The sequence below is a fragment of the Capra hircus genome (genome assembly GCF_001704415.2).
Source record: "Capra hircus breed San Clemente chromosome X unlocalized genomic scaffold, ASM170441v1, whole genome shotgun sequence".
In the NCBI taxonomy this organism is placed as follows: Eukaryota; Metazoa; Chordata; class Mammalia; order Artiodactyla; family Bovidae; genus Capra; species Capra hircus.
The window spans coordinates 52,732,552-52,750,108 of NW_017189516.1; the positions used below are offsets into that span (position 1 = coordinate 52,732,552).

The following is a 17,557-nucleotide window of genomic DNA, read 5'->3' on the forward strand; positions in this document are numbered from 1 at the left end:
TGGCTGAGGTCTAGGGTCTGCATGAAGGATCTGTGGGAAATCCATCTGGAAAGGTAGGTTAGGACCAGGTTGTACAGAGGCTGGAGAGTAGCTGGATTAAGGATTTGAAATTATTTCTTTAGGCAGAATGGGGGAATAGAAGGCTTAGGTTTAGGAAAGAATTTGTATGTCAAAGGTTCTCATACCAAAGTTAGAAATTTTTCTTAACTGGTTTAAAGGAGCAAACTAGATGAGATAAAGGGAAATACCTAAGCTGAAGCAAGACAGACTTGACTTCTACAGATAGTACCTTTTAGAGACAGGTCATAAAACAACAGAATACTTCTGAGAAAGCTTGCAAAACTATGAAGATATTTTGTAAAAACAAAACAAGACTTGTCTAGGACACTGTGGTATGTGTGATTCTTTTATAGAAAAGGAAAGGCGTGGTAGCATTTCTTAGTCCCAACTCTTAAAAACCAGTAGAATACTGAAATCCCCAATGTGAATGCATGAAGAAAGGGAAGAAAGGGAGAGACTAGATAAGAGAAGACAGAGCTGGGGATGGGGGAGAGGGTGATGCAGCGTGTTCCTCTTTATCACCAGGGCAGGTAAATAGTATTGAAAACACCCCTCCTGCCAACTCTGGTCTTTAATCTCTCATGACTCAAAACTCCATTCTCAGCCTTCTAATTCTTCTGTGAGCTAGATGAGTTTTTCTCAAAAGCTGCCTTCTGATAAGGCTGATTTTTTTCTTCTTGGTAAAAAAAGGAAGAATAAATACAGTCATTATTTATAGCTTTGGACTATGACCAAATGGGCGTGGGTCAGAATTTGAATGATGTCCTCCATTTACTTCTGAATAAGCCTATTGGAATGCCCCCTGTCTTTCAAATGCACCCCCTTAATAAGAAGAAAAGTAGGATTTGACAGATTCTTATTTTTAATATCCCTGGATGCCACAGTGTGGTAAGGAAACTACTATCAGGCTATGAAATGGCAAAGAATCTCTGATGTTCTTTCCTGGTTCATTGTGTCAAGTCTGACAAAGAATATTACTGTGAACATGATTGGAATAAGTTAACTGTCAACCCTGATGATAAGGATTTAGGTCTCATTGTTTCTCTGGAACCTGATCAACCTCTACCATCTCATAGCAAGCATCTCCATCCCATAGCGCAGAGCCCATCTGACATCATGCCCTGCATCGCTGGGGAGGCTTGAAGAGGGACACTTGGTGAGATTGCTGGAGCCTCTTCCCACATTTGCAGAAGAGTGACTTCCATGTCTGTCTATCTAGACAGCAGAATCTAAGCAGGAACTTAGATTCCAAGAGTCCTGGAGACCTGACTGCAGGCCAAACGCAGCAATAGACTGTTCAGCTCAAGCGCTGACTCTGATCAGCTGGGGCGGCGGGGACTATGTGGGAAAGAGTGTTGTAACCTTCTGGGAATGCCTGCCTTAGGTTTGTGTAGGGGAAGAACATGTGAACATTCCAAGTATGTGCAGATCTGAGCCTGGACCAGGGGTCTTGACTGATAAGAACAGATAAGCATTCAGCAAGGGATCAGAGTGAACTGCTCTGACAAACTGACTCCACACTCTGAAATGGGAATCTATGCCATGATGGTACATTAAGGGCCAAAGTGTCATATAACATGGCAACTTATCATCTGAGAGTAGATTTTTGTGGCCATCTAAATTTTGCTATTTAAAGTAAATAAACTGTGTATTAAATATTTCCTGGTTGAACTTACCTTTTCCTGAAGCCATATATGTATCATAGGCATTGGGGTATAGGTCTCAACTGTGAAATATCTATGGCTAAGAGTATACATTTATTTTAACTTTATATTTTTAAATAATTTTAAACTTAACAGGGAAGTCATCAAGAAATAGAGTACATATAATCCTTATCTAGGTTTTCCTAAAGTTAACATCTCACATAACCATAGTATACTTATTGAAACCAGGAAATTAACACTGATAAATACTATTAACTAATACAGTAACCCTGTTTGGATTCTATCAGTTTTCCCAATAATGTCATTTCTCTGGTCCAGGATTCAATCCAGGATCTCGCATTGGGTTTAGCTGTCAAATCTCCTTAGTCTCCTTCAGTTTGTGATAGTCCCTGTCTTTGCCTTCTGTGACCTTAATACTTGTGAAGAATACTGGGCAGTTATTTTCTAGAATGTCCTTCAAGTTGGACATTGTCTTGTGATTAGATTGAAGTTACTAATTTTTGGCAAGAACCCCACAGAAGTGTTATCTCAGTGCTTCCTGTCAGAAGGTTCATGCAGAGGCACACCTTTTTACTGCTGATGTTAACTTTGATCCCTGGGTTAAGACTGTGTCTGCCAGATATTTGCAGCTCAAGTTACTATTTTCTCTTTGTAATCAACAAGTATCTTGTGGGGAGAAACTTTGAAACTATGCAAGTATCCTGTTTCTCAGCACAATAACCCAACTATTTTAGCATCCAGTGATTCAGTTCAGTTCATTCAATCAGTCGTGTCCGACTCTTTGCAACCCCATGAACCGCAGCACACCAGGCCTCCCTGTCCATCACCAACTCCTGGAGTTCACCCAAACCCACGTCCATCGAGTCAGTGATGCCATCCAACCCTCTCATCCTCTGTCGTCCCCTTCTCCTCCTGCCCTCAATCTTTCTCAGCATCAGGGTCTTTTCCAATGAGTCAGCTTTTCACATCAGGTGGCCAAAGTATTGGAGTTTCAGCTTTAACATCAGTCCTTCCAATGAACACCCAAGACTTATCTCCTTTGGGATGGACTGGTTGGATCTCCTTGCAGTCCAAGGGACTCTCAAGAGTCTTCTCCAACACCACAGTTCAAAAGCATCAATTCTTCGGCACTCAGCTTTCTTTAGAGTCCAACTCTCGCATCCATACATATTTGCCTGTAAAAAATTTCGCTGTCACATTTGGCTAAATGGTGATTTAAAACAGCTTCCATCACTATTTCTACATTTATTAGTTAGAAGTCTTCTGTAAGGAACAGCTACTCAGCCCAGTGTATTTATTTACTTATCCCAGTTTACTTATGTCAGTACAGACTCCTGGATATTTCTTTTATGCTGTGTCTTATAATCTATTACTATCATCATTTTACTGTCCCAGATTTGGCCATTGGGAGCTCCATCAAGTTGGTTCCTGTGCCCTTTTCACACGGCATTATTATTATTATTATTTTAGTACTTTCTTGCTTTCTGGGCCTCTCAAGATATTCCAGGCTTGTATTCTATTTTCCCCAGCCCAGTCCTGGAAAGGAATCCTGGTTTCTTTTATTACAGAGCGGTATTTAGAAGCAAGTTCTAGGCACTAGATATGCTTAAATGTTACCAGAGTGTCACTGCTTCTAAGGCACTCTCAGATGACAGAGCTAGGAAGTGCGTTTGAACACTCATAAATGCATATGTGCACCTATTTTGTGCCTAACTACCTGCATATATACGTGTGTGTATGTGTGTGAAAATACATGTATGAATTTATATTAGTACTTTAGATTCTAATCTAACACCAAGGGATTGATTCTTGATGTCCCTCTTTCCTTATTTGGAACTCCTTTCTCCAAAGGTGACAAACTCTTATTATCCACAAAGTATTTGTTCAATCCTAGTATACACAAAAAGTAGTTTCAGAATTTCTAACTTGTTCTCTTGTAAAGAAAAAATCTACCAACTAAAGTATAATTTTGTGTACAATTCCTTTGTCATTAGTCTACACTCTTTCTTCAGGTGCGGGGGCTCCCCGAGGAGCTGTCATGTGCGAATGGGGTCTCGGGCTTCCACGTCACTGTGGAGGGAAGAGCTTGATGAGGATCAAGACGGAGACCTGCTTCTCCCACAATCAAATCATCTACCTCTGCAGCCAGTCCACCAGCCTGGACAAAAGTGAGAATGGGACCCTCAGCTGGGAAGATTTCCAGTGGATTCCAGGTCTTGTCATCAAGCCACTTGGGGACTGGCTCATCAGTGGCTTCTTTCCAGAGGGAAAAGATCAGGCCGGCCTCCATGGCTTCATAAAATCTTTGGCTCACTTCTGACCCACTGAAGATAGTGCAAAGTGCAAAGAATGGACCAGAATCACTTAACAGCTGAAGCAACAAACTGTACTTTGCTTTTCGACTCTATGATTTGGATAAAAATGACAAAATCTTCCACAATGAGCTATTCCAGGTTCTTTGCATGATGGCTGGAGTGAATGTCTCGGATGAGCAGCTGGGTGGCATCACAGACAGGACCATTCAGGACGCTGATCTAGAGAGGGATGGTACCATATCTTTTGAAGAATTTGTTGAAGCTTTGGAGAAGGTGAACCAGCAAGCAGAAAGTGAGCATCCAATTTCTTGACTAAAAGGCCAAGACCAGACCATTCCCTGCTCTCTAGTATCTAAGAACTGGACATGAGAGTCCTCCTGTCTCCCAGCCCTCCCTCTCCCCTATTATCTATCCAAGATACTACAGCTTTTGTGTGGCACAGGTTGCCTTTGGTGTACACAGTGCATTACAGAATGGCACACCAGTTCATTTCTGTTCAGTATCCATTCACCACTTCCCCATTTATAAATATCACCCCCCTCCCCCAGTTATGCTGCTGAATGCTACAACATCCATCCAGTCTAAGAAACTGAGAGAGCGACTCAAGCCAAGAAGCAGCCAGGCAAGCTCTGTTATTGATACAGACTGTAGCTACCCCATTGTCCCTCAACACACAACTTTGGCCTTTTCCACGTGGCCTTTGCTTCCTGTTTCTCTGTCACCCAGTCATCCATTGCCTTGATCTTTCAGTCTGCATGCCCTTTGTCATGCCTCCAAATCTCCTCTCTTAAATATGTGTCTAACTTGACAGGATGCTTCTGTGGCCTGGCAGCTTTTATTTACCTTTGCTCATAAACGAGGCTCTGGGACACTGTCTCCCCAGGAGCATTCTGGGAACCAACACTTGTCTCAGAAGAATGTGACCATCTGTTTTGTTCCTTGCACTCTGCTCTGTCATCAAAGGGCTGCTGAAGGGAGACTTTCTTCTTGAGAGGTGTCAAGCCAAGTCTTCCAGGTAGCTTGCCATGAGTGCTTGACCTCTGGCCTCTGATTCTGCACACGAAGGGTGGCTACTCTGTGGGTACCCATTAGTACAGTGTTGTTTCTTCAGAAAATAACCACATGCCTGCTGGTCTGCTCAGCTTTGGGGCACTGTCACAAGCAGAGGAGCCACCCTGACAGTCTGCCTGGGACTCTTCAAACAAGAGAGCCTCTTGTGTCCCCACCTCTGCAGCATGCTTTATACAAGTTGGTACTGCACACCCTGAAATGTTTTTCACTGCATGTTTCCAAGTGGAAAGACTTATGGAGAGGCCTAATTCATCCTGTCCAAGGGATTTCAAGATTGTCCTTAGTATCCTCAAGGTTTTTTCACTTGGCAAATAATTACATCAGAAGCCACAGTCAGCTCCCAGTAGCACTGACTGTATTGTCACATTAGCTGTCTGGTTACGCTGGCTTCCTGCCTCCACTGGTAATTGCTTAGAATCAAGGAGTCTGGCAGTGGTGGCACAAGCCGAGGTAGCACTGTAGACCTTTCAGCAAGCCAGGAGTCAGAGCAGATTCTTTGCAAAATTCAGCTTAGTTTAAACCTCACCCCGAAAGGCTGTTGCCATCCTAACACCAAAGTCTGTTCGTTCATATGTCTGCCTGTGGTGGATTTTCTCCTTATCATCAACTTCAGACTTAAATTGAAGAAACTAGGGAAAACCATGAGACCATTCAGGGATGACCTAAATCAAATCCTTTATGATTATATGGTGGAAGTAACAAATAGATTCAAGGGTTTAGATCTGATAGACAAATTGCCTGAAGAAGTATGGACGGAGGTTCATCACATTGTACAGGAGGCAGGGATCAAGATCATCCCCAAGAAAAAGAAATACAAAAAGGCAAAATAGTTGGCTGAGGAGGCCTTACAAATAGCTGAGAAAAGAAAAGAAGCTAAAGGCAAAGGAGAAAAGGAAAGATATAAGCATCTGAATGCAGAGTTCCAAAGAATAGCAAGGAGAGATAAGAAAGCCTTCCTCAGTGATCAGTGCAAAGAAACAGAGGAAAACAATAGAATGGAAAAGACTAGAGATCTCTTCAAGAAAATTAGAGATACCAAGGGAACATTTCATGAAAAGATGGGCTTGATAAAGGACAGAAATGGTATGGACCTAACAGAAGCAGAAGAGATTAAGAAGAGGTGGCAAGAATACACAGAAAAACTATACAAAAAAGGTCTTCATGACCCAGATAACCACGATGGTGTGATCACTCACCTAGAGCCAGACATCCTGGAATGTGAAGTCAAGTGGGCCTTAAAAAGCATCACTATGAACAAAGCTAGTGGATGTGATGGAATTCCAGTTGAACTATTTCAAATCCTGAAAGATGATGCTGTGAAAGTGCTGCACTCAATATGCCAGCAAATTTGGGAAACTCAGCAGTGGCCCAGGACTGGAAAAGGTCAGCTTTTATTCCAGTCCCAGAGAAAGCTAATGCCAAAGAATGTTCAAACTACGGCACAATTGTACTCATCTCACACGCTAGCAAAATAATGCTCAAAATCCTCCAAGCCAGGCTTCAACAGTACATGAACCATGAACTTCCAGATGTTCAGGCTGGATTTGGAAAAGGCAGAGGAACCAGAGATCAAATTGCCAACATTCGTTGGATCATTGAAAAAGCAAGACAGTTCCAGAAAAAACATCTGCTTTATTGACTATGCCAAAGCCTTTGACTGTGTGGATCACCACAAACTGTGGAAAATTCTGAGATAGATGGGAATACCAGACCACCTTACCTGCCTCTTGAGAAATCTGTATGCAGGTCAAGAAGCAATAGTTAGATCTGGCCACGAAACAATGGACTAGTTCCAAATTGGGAAAGGAGTACATCAAGGCTGTATATTGTCACCCTGCTTATTTAACTTCTATGCAGAGTAGATCATGTGAAATGCCGGGCTGGAAGAAGCACAAGCTGGAATCAAGATTGCCGGGAGACATATCAATAACCTCAGATATGCAGATGATACCACCTTTATGGCAGAAAGCAAAGAACTAAAAAACCTCTTGATGAAGGTGAAAGAGGAGAGTGAAAAAGCTGGCTTAAAACTTAACATTCAGAAAACTAAGATCATGGCATCTGGTCCCATTGCTTCATGGCAAATAGATGGGGAAACAATGGAAACAGTATGAGACTTTATTTTCTTGGGCTCCAAAATCACTGCAGATGGTGACTGCAGCTATGAAATTAACTAAAAGATGCTTGCTCCTTGGAAGAAAAGTTATGACCAACCGAGACAGCATATTAAAAAGCAGAGACATTTCTTTGCCAAAAAAGGTCTGTCTAGTCAAAGCTTTGGCTTTTCCAGTAGTCATGTATGGATGTGAGAGTTGGACTATAAAGAAGGCTGAGCACTGAAGAATTGTTGCTTTAGAACTGTGGTGTTGGAGAAGACTCTTGAGAGTCCCTTGGACTGCAAGGAGATCCAACCAGTCCATCCTAAAGGAAATCAGTCCTGAATATTCATTGGAAGGACTGATGGAGATGAAACTCCAATACTTTGGCCACCTGATGCGAAGAACTGGCTCATTGGAAAAGACCCTGATGCTGAGAAAGATTGAAGATGGGAGGAGAAGGGGACGACAGAGGATGAGATGGTTGGATGGCATCACTGACTCAATGGACATGAGTTTGAGCAAGCTCCGGGAGTTGGTGATGGGCAGGGAGGCCTAGTGTGCTGCAGTCCATGGGGGTCACAAAGAGTCAGACACGACTGAGCAACTGAACTGAACTGAACTGGTGGATTTTCTCTGACTCATTGTGTGCTTCCCTGCTTGGGAAGAAGCAATTCTTTAGAAAAGGAATGGCCAAAGAACACCACTGCAAAGGGAAAGGAAAGGAATGGGGGACAGAGGAGTGGCTGGGCGAGATCGCTCAAGTACAAACAAATGAGGAATTCTGTCTGATGTATCATCCTGGCTTTCTGATGAAGTGATATAACACAGGAATTGTTTACAAGGGGAGAACTGTCTGATAAGCATCTACTCAGCATCTCAGAGGCTTTTTGACTTGAATTTTTAAAGTTCCTAAGTTTATGGCTTTGCCCTCTTTCAGCAGTAATAGCATACTGTTTAAATCCTTGGCCATGCCTTATTCTTCTATTTAAAATTATATTCATCAGTGCACCAGTAAATATTTGTGATTAAGACAAAACAACAAAATAAACATAGGTTTTTCCAAAGTTACTTGGGTTAGTTATTTTCTTACCCATCTCCTTCAGTGTGGTTATGATACTCATTTGTAATATAGTTAGGTTTATTTGTTATTGCCTGTTTTCCATTAAAGGTTTCTCTTTACATTCGGGCTGTTAATTATTTATTTATCAGATTGGGTATGTGATACACTGGGGCTTTCCAGGTGGCACTAGTGGTAAAGAACCCGCCTGCCAGTGGAGGACACATAAGAGACATGGGTTCAATCCCTGGGTTGGGAAGATCCCCTGGAGGAGGGTGTGGCAACCCACTCCAGTATTCTTGCCTGGAGAACTCCATGGACAGAGGAGCCTGGCAAGCTATGGTCCATAAGAGCGCAAAGTGTCAGACACGACTGAAGCGACTTAGCATGCATGCATGCATGTGAAAGATTACTTGGGTTCTAAGAGTTAGAGCTCCCCAAAATATACTCAAAGGCATGCTCCCTTGACCCTGCTACCTCCTTCCCATCCCCCACGCTTTCTACTCCATTCCTACCCACGCCCTGTTGGTAAACTCGTCTCATTCGTTTCTGGTTTCTCTCTCCTGTATAGTCAGTTTTGCCGTAACTCTTGTTTTGAAAAAGCAAGTTTGTCCCAGCATGACTGCTATCTTAGAGAACAATCTGAGCTTAGCATGAATTTTGTGTTTGTTTATGCATGATCTCGTGCATGAGAAGCTCTAGGTCAACGCAGGAACTGACCCAGCTGACCTGAACTGTGGAAAAACACAAAATGCACACACCTCAGTCATCTCTGAGCCCCCTTGGTTCCCCCTTTGTCTTAGCAGCCATGCCCATCGCCATCCGGTTCTGCAGCCTGCCTTCTGATGTCAGGCACCCCTGCGTCTCCCCCTTCTCCTGACGTCCACTCCACAAGCACACATTAGGGCCTTTTCTAGGGAAAGTGCCGTATGTGTTGTATTATGCATTTCTTAACCATTTTGTGCATGTAAACCTGTGCTACTTTTATTAGGGTCCTATCTTTGTGTGTGACAGAAATGTTTTGAGTGTTGTGCTCTGTTTTCTCCATAAACCTTTTGATTTTGATTGTGTAGTTCTGCATAATGTGAAGATTCATAAGGATGGCTATGTGGTACTATAGCCGAATTGACTATTTCTTTTACACAAATAAGTGGATACCTTCATATTTTCTTATATATCCTTCTTTGTAACATGAAGGGTAGCATACTGTAGACACTCTTTTGGGCTTTGCCTTTGTCCCTTAAGCATATGTCCTAGAAAGCACTGCTTATTAGCTCAGAAAATATTTTTTACAGCTGCATAGTACTTCATTATGTGGATGTCCTGCAGTGTATTCCATCACTACATGTACAGAACCACAGAGCAAGGGCTAATATCATTAATGAGTAAATACCTCTTAAATATATCCATCTGCTTATAGGCACCTTGGTTGTTTCCAGTATCTCATAACTGTAAACAACACTGCAATGAATAATCTTTTTGTATTACTGTAGGTGAAGGTGTAGCAAGATTTCTAGGGCAGAAAGTGAGTGCATATGTGGTTGTGTTAGAGATCGCCAAATTCCCTTCCAGATAGGGAAAATGCTGTCCAAAAAGTTTGCATTTCCACCAACAATATTTGTGAGTACCTGTTTTCTCCCCAATCTCACCAATGGAATAGAGTATGTTGTCGTATTCTTTAATTTTCCCTAATCTAATAAGTGATAAATGGTATCTATATTGTTTGTATTTCTCTAATTATGAGTTTGAACAATTTTCCCTAAGTTTAATAAACGTTTTTATGTTTTCTTCTGGATTGTCTGTTCAAGGCTTTTCCCCCACATTTCTACCAGATTTTTGCTGCTTTCTTTGTCCCTCATTTTTAAGAGTATTTATCTATTAGTGATATCAGTCCTTTTTCCCTATGGTATATGTTGCACATATATTCTCCCAGTTTTTGGTTATCGTTTGACTTTGTTTATCACGTCTCAGCATGCAAAAAAGTTAATGTTCAAATTTATCAGTATTCTCTTTTATTGCCTCTGTTATCAGAGTTACAGAGCTACTTCCTAGACTAAGGGCAAAGAATAATTCACCCCTACTCTGTAACAGTACTTGTATGGTTGCATTTTTTTATGTCTAGGTCTCTGATCCCTTTGGAGTTCAATCTTGTATAAGGTGTGAAGTATAACTCTAATTAAATGGTTCTCAACCAGGGGCGAAGTAACAGTGTCTGAAGACATTTCAGGTTGTCAAAACTAGGGGAAGGAGTGCTCCTGACATCTAGTGTATAGAGGCCAAGGATGCTTCTAAACATCCTACAGTGCATAGACTAACTCCCACAGCAAAAAATGATCTGACTCAAAATGTCAGTAGTGTCGAGATTGAGAAATTTTGATAACAATTTTTTTCTTCAACAAGTGGCTACCCAGTTGTTCAAGCATCATTAAAAAAAAATTACAACTCTCTATCTTTTTGCCTCAATGTTTAGCGATATTACCTCTATCAGATATTTTCATATATACTTGGGTCCATCTCTGGAATTTGTATTCTATTCTACTGGTATATTTGTGCCAGTATCACAGTGTTGTAATTCTGTGTATTTAGGCTTTAAAGATATTTTTATATCTGTTAGGGCTAGTCCCCCCTTATAGGTGTCTTTTCTTCAGGGTTTTACTGGCTATTATTTTTTTTAATAGACTATTTTTATTTTTTTTTAATTTTTATTTTTACTTTTTTACTTTACAATACTGTATTGGTTTTGCCATACATTGATATGAATCCACCATGGGTGTACATGAGTTCCCAAACATGAACCCCACTCCCACCTCCCACCCCATATCATCTCTTTGGATCACTGAATGAGTCTTTAAATTCTATAGTGCTTTGCAATTTTCAGAAGTTTCACACGCACAATTTCATATAACCCCATAATAACCTATGTTACCCCTCCCCTCTTCCCTCTCCTTATGGTAACCACTGGTTTGATCTCTCTATCTCTGCTTCTGCTTCTTTTTTTGTTTTATTTGCTAGTTTGTTGCTTTTTAGTTTCCACGTATAGGTGATTATCATACAGTATTTGTCTTTCTCTGTCTGATTTATTTAATTTAGCATGAGTGAGTGAGTGAAGTCGCTCAGTCATGTCCGACTCTTTGTGACCCCATGGACTGTAGCCCACCAGCCTCCTCCATCCATGGGATTCTCCAGGCAAGAATACTGGAGTCAGTTGCCATTTCCTTCCAAATCCATCCATGTTGCTGCAAATGGCAAAATTGTATTTTTATGGCTGAGTACTATTCCATTATACACCCACACGCACCATATCTTCTTTATCTATTCATCTGTTGATGACATTTAGCTTGCTTCCATATCTTGGCAATTGTAAATAATGCTGCCATGAACACTGGGGTGTGTGTACATTTCTGAATTAGTGTTTTGGGGTTGTTTTTTCCAGATATATGCCCAGGAGTGGAACTGCTGGGTCATATGGTAGTTTGGAGAAGGCAATGGCACCCCACTCCAGTACTCCTGCCTGGAAAATCCCATGGACAGAGAAGCCTGGTAGGCTGCAGTCCATGGGGTTGCTAAGAGTTGGATACAACTGAGCGACTTCACTTTCACTTTTCACTTTCATGCATTGGAGAAGGAAATGGCAACCCACTCCAGTGTTCTTGCCTGGAGAATCCCAGGGACGGCGGAGCCTGGTGTGTTTCTGTCTATGGGGTCGCACAGAGTCAGACACGACTGAAGCGACTTAGCAGCAGCATGGTAGTTCTACTTTTAGTTTTTAGAGAAATCACCATACTGTTTTCCACAGTGGCGACACCAATTTACATTCCCACCAAGTATTCAAGGGTTCCTTTTTCTCCAGACCCTGCCTTGCATTTATTATTTATAATAAATAATATTTTTGATTATGGCATTCTGATGTGTGTGAGGTGATCCTCATTGTAGTTTTCATTTCCATTTCTCTAATAATTAGTGATGTTGAGCATCTTTTCATGTGCCTGTTGGCCATCTGCATTTCCTTTTGGAAAAATGTCTATTCAAGTCTTCTGCCCATTTGTTAATCAGGTTGTTTGGTTTTTTGATGTTAAGTTGTATGAGCTGTTTATTTTTAACTGGAGGATAATTGCTTTACAATATTGTGTTGGTTTCTGCCATACTGTATGAGCCATTTACATTTCTTAGATATGATCCTTTCATTGGTCATATCATTTGCAAATATCTTCTCTCATTCAGTAGGTTATCTTTTCATTTTGTTGATGGTTTCCTTTGCTGTGTAAAAGCTTTTAAGTTTAATTAGGTCCCATTTGTTTATTTTTGCTTATGTTTCCTTTGCTTTAGGAGGTGGATCAAAAAATATATTGCTGTGATTTATGTCAAAAAGAATGTTCTGTCTATGTTTTCCTCTAGGAGTTTTATAGTATATGGTCTTACATTTAGATCTTGAATCCATTTTGAACCTATTTTGTATATGGTGTTAGAGAATTCTTTTACATGTAGCTGTCTAGGTTTCTCAGCACCACTTATTAAAGAGACTACCTTTTCTCCATTGTATATTCTTGCCTCCTTTGTTGTAGATTACTGATTTTAAGTGTATGGGTTTATTTCTGGGCTCTCTATTCTGTTTTGTTGATCTATGTGCCAGTACTTGGCACCAGTACCATATTTTTTTTTTTGGTGACTATAGCCTTGTAGTATAGGCTGAAGACTGGGAGCATGATTCCTCCAGCTCTGTTTTTCTTTCTCAAGACTGTTTCAACTATTCAGGGTCTTTTGTGTTTCCATACAAATTTAAAAATTATTTGTTCTCATTTTTTGAAAAAAAAAAAAAAAAAGCCACTGGTGTTTTGATAACTCAGTTGGTAAAGAATCCACCTGCAATGCCGGAGACCCCGGTTTGATTCCTGGGTCAGGAAGATCCGCTGGAGAAAGGATAGGCTACCCACTCCAGTATTCTTGGGCTTCCCTTGTGGCTTAGCTGGTAAAGAATCTGCCTGCAATGTAGAAGACCTGGGTTCGATCCCTGGGTTGGGAAGATCCCATGGAGAAAGGAAAGGCTACCCACTCCAATATTCTGGCCTGGAGAATTCCATGGACTGTATAGTCCATGGGGTTGCAAGGAGCTGGACACGGCTGAGCGGCTTTCACTCTTTCCCCTCCTTGCACTGAATGTGTAGATTGCCTTGGGTAGTATGATCATTTTAATAATATTCTTCCAGTCTAAGAATATGGTATACTTTCTATCTGTGTTGTCTTCAGTTTATTTCGTTAACGTCTTAAAGTTTTCCAAGTACAGGTCTTTTACCTCCTTGGGTGGGTTTATTACTAGGTTTTTTTTTTTTTTTTCTTTTTGATGCAATGGTAAGTGGGATTGTTTCCTTAATTTCTGTTTCTGATAGTTTATATTAGTGTATACAAGTGCAACATATTTCTTTATTTTAATTTTGTACCAAATTCATTGATGAGCTCTAGTAGTTTTCTGGTGGCATCTAGGATTTTCTATGTATAGTATCATGTCATCTGCAAAAAGTGCGTTTTACTTCTTCCTTTCCAATTTGGATTCCTTTTGTTCCTTTTTCTCATCTGATTGCTGTGGGTAGAACTTCAAAACGATGTTGAATAAAAGTGGCAAGAGTGGCCATCCTTGCCTTGTTCCTTATCTTACAGGAAATGCTTTCAGCTTTTCACCATTGGGCATGATGTTAGTTGTGGGTTTGTCATGTATGACCTTTATTTAGTGGAGTTATGTTACCACTATGCCCACTTTCTGGATTTTTTTTATCATAAATGGATGTTGAGCTTTATCAAAAGATTTTTCCACATTTGTTGGGGTGCTCATATGGTTTTTATTCTTATATTTGCTAATGTAGTATGTCACATTGATTGATTTGTGGATATTGAAAAATCCTTCCATCCCTGGGATAAATCTCACTTGATCATGGAGTATGAGCCTTTTAATGTATTGTTGGATTTATGTTGTTAACATTTTGTTGAGGATTTTTGCATCTATGTTCGTCAGTGATGTTGGTCTGTAATTTTCTTTCTTTATGATAACTCTGGTTCTGGTATCATGGCGACACTGGCCTGATAGAATGAGTTGAGAAGTATTCCTTCCTCTGCAATTTTTTGGAATACTTTGAGAAGGATAGGTCTTAACTTTTCTCTAAATGTTTGGTGAATTCACCTGTGAAGTCATCTTAGCCCTGGACTTTTTTATAGGGGGGGGGGTGAGTTTTAAAATTATTGGTTCAATTTCGTTATTGGAAATTGGTCTGTTCATATTTTCTATTCCTTCCTGGTTCAGTCTTGGGAGAGTGTACCTTTCTAAGGGTTTGTCCATGTGTCTTCTAGGTTGTCCATTTTATTGGCATATAGTTGTCTGTAGTAGTCTTTTGGTGGTTTAGTTGTTAAGTTGTGTCCAACTCCTGCGTTCCTATGGACTGTAGCCCACGAGGCTCCTCTGTCCATGGGATTTTCCAGGCAAGAATACTGGAGTGGGGTGCCATTTCGTTCTCCAGGGGATCTTCCCAAGCCAGGGATCAAACCTGGGTCTCCTGTATTGTAGGCAGATTCTTTACCAACTGAGCTACAAGGGAAGCCCTAGTAGTCTCTTATCCTTTTTATTTCTGTGGTGTCTTTTATTTATTTATTCCAATTGGAGTATAACTGCTTTACAGTGTTATATTAGTTTCTGCTGTACAACAGTGTGAATGAGCTATATGTATACATATATCTCCTCCCTCTTGAGCCTCCCTCCCACCCTCTAGGTCATCACCGAGCACCAAACTGAGCTCCCTGTGTTACACAGCAGCTTCCCACTAGTTATCTATTTTTTACACACGGTGGTGTATATGTTACCCTCTCAATTCATCTTATGTCCACAAATCCATTCTCTCTTGTCTGTATTCCTGTCCTGCAGATAGGTTCATCAGTACCATTTTTCTAGAGTCCATATATATGCATTAACATATAATATTTGTTTTACTCTTTTTGATTTACTCACTCGGCATCACAGACTTTAGTTCATCCACATCTCTACAAATGACCTAGGTTTGTTCCTTTTTAGGGGTAATACTCCATTGTATATATGGACCATATCTCCATGCATTTATCTGTCAATGAACATTTAGGTTGCTTCTATGTCCTGGCTATTGCAAACAGTGTTGCAGCAAACATTGGGGTACATGTGTCTTTTCAAATTATGGTTTTCTCAGGGTATATGCCCAGTAGTGGGAATTCTGGGTCATATGGTAGTTTTGTTTTTAGTTTTCTAAGGCGCCTCCATACTGCTCTTTAGAGTGGTTGTATCAATTTATATTCCCACCAACAGTGCAAAGCGGGTTCCCTTTTCTCTACATGCTCTCCAGCATTAATTGTTTGTACAATTTTTTGATGATGGCCATTCTGATCAGTGTGAGGTGATACCTCATTGTAGCTTTGATTTGTATTTCTCTAATGAAGAGCAATGTTGAGCATCTTTCCATGTGTTTATTAGCCATCTGTACATCTTCTTTGGAGAAATGGCTGTTTAACTCTTTCACCCATTTTTTGATTGGGTTGTTTGTTGTTTTGATATTGAGCTGCATGAGCTGCTTATATATTTTGGAGATAATATTTTAGATAATATTTTGGAGACATATTTTATCAGTTGCTTTGTTTGCAAATATTTTCTGCCATTCTAAGGGTTGTTTTTTCATCTTATGTAGAGTTTCCTTTGCTGTGCAAAAGCTCTTAGGTTTAATTAGGTTCCATTTATTTATTTTTATTTTTGTTTTTATTTTCATTACTCTAGGAGGTTTTTATTTTCATTACTCAAAAAGGATATTGCTGCAATTTATTTCAAAGAGTGTTTTGCCTATGTTTTCCTCTAAGAGTTTTATAGTGTCTGGCCTTACATTTTGTTCTTTAATCCATTGTGAATTTATTTTTGTATATTGTGTTAGGAAGTGTTCTAATTTCATTCTTTTACATGTAGCTGTCTAGTTTTCCCAGCACTACTTATACAAGAGGATTTCTTTTCTCCATTGTGTATTGTTGCCTCCTTTGTCAAAGATAAGGTGACCATAGGTTCATGGGTTTGTCTCTGAGCTTTCTGTCCTGTTTCATTGATGTATATTTCTGTTTTTTTGCCAGCACCATACTGTCTTGATGACTCTAGCTTTGTGGTACCATCTAAAGTCAGGGAGCTTGATTCCTCCAGCTCCATTTTCCTTTCTCAAGATTTCTTTGGCTCTTTGGGATCTTTTGTGTTTCCAAACAGACTGTAAAAATTTTTTGTTATAGTTCTGTGAAAAATGCCATTAGTGATTTGAAAGGGATTGCATTGACCTTGTAGATTGCTTTGGGTAGTATAGTCATTTCACAATATTGATTCTTTCAATCCTAAAACATGGTATATCTCTCCATCTGTTTGTATCATCTTTGATTTCTTTCATCAGTGTCTTATAGTTTTTCTGGATACAGGGCTTTTGTGTCCTTAGGTAGATTTATTCCTAGGTATTTTATTCTTTTTGTTGCAATGGTGAATGAGATTGTTTCCTTAATTTCTCTTTCTGATTTTTCATTGTTAGTATATAGGAATAGAAGAGATTTTTGGTGTTTTAATTCTGTATCCTGTGAGTTTACTAAATTCATTGATTAGTTTTAGTAGTTTTCTGGTGGCATTTTTAGGATTTTCAGTATCATGTCATCTGCAAACAGTGACAGCTTTACTTCTTTTCCAGTCTGGATTCCTTTTCTTTTTCTTCTCTGATTGCCATGACCAAGACTTCCAAAACTATGTTGAAAAACAGTGGCAAGACTGGGCACCCTGAATAAATTTCAAAAATCCTGCATTTGTATTCTCCTCCCCTCATGATTGCTTTATTTTTGCTGCAAGGCTTATGGAATCTAAATTCTGCAACCAGAGATTGAATCTGTGCCCCATGCATAGGAAGCATAGAGTTCTAACCACTGGACTGCCAGGGAATTCCCACAATTACTATTTTTAATATCATATTTTTATGTAGTTATTTTGTATTTTCCTTAACAGTTTATTGTGGACATAGATGATTCTACTACTTTTGTCTTTAATCTCCCTACTAGTTTTGTGTGTGGATGATTTCCTACCTTTACTGTATATTTGCCTTTACTGGTGAGCTTTCTCGTTTTGTAATTTTCTTGTTTCTACTTGGGGCCTTATCTCTTTTTGCCTAGAGAAGTTCCTTTAACATTTGTTGTAAATCTGGTTTGGTGGTCCTGAACTCTTTTTGCTTGCCTGTAAAACATTTGATTTCTCTGTGAAATCTGAAGGAGAGCCTTGCTGGG

The 17,557-nt window shown here is 40.0% G+C and overlaps 1 protein-coding gene and 1 pseudogene across 2 annotated transcripts in view; one reads left to right on the forward strand and one right to left on the reverse strand.

Moving 5' to 3' along the window:
- The window catches only part of NHS (NHS actin remodeling regulator), a 275,950-nt gene that overhangs the window by 24,958 nt on the left and 233,435 nt on the right, over positions 1 to 17,557 (reverse strand). The window lies entirely within an intron of this gene.
- Positions 3,695 to 4,429, forward strand: LOC102179651 (annotated as a pseudogene).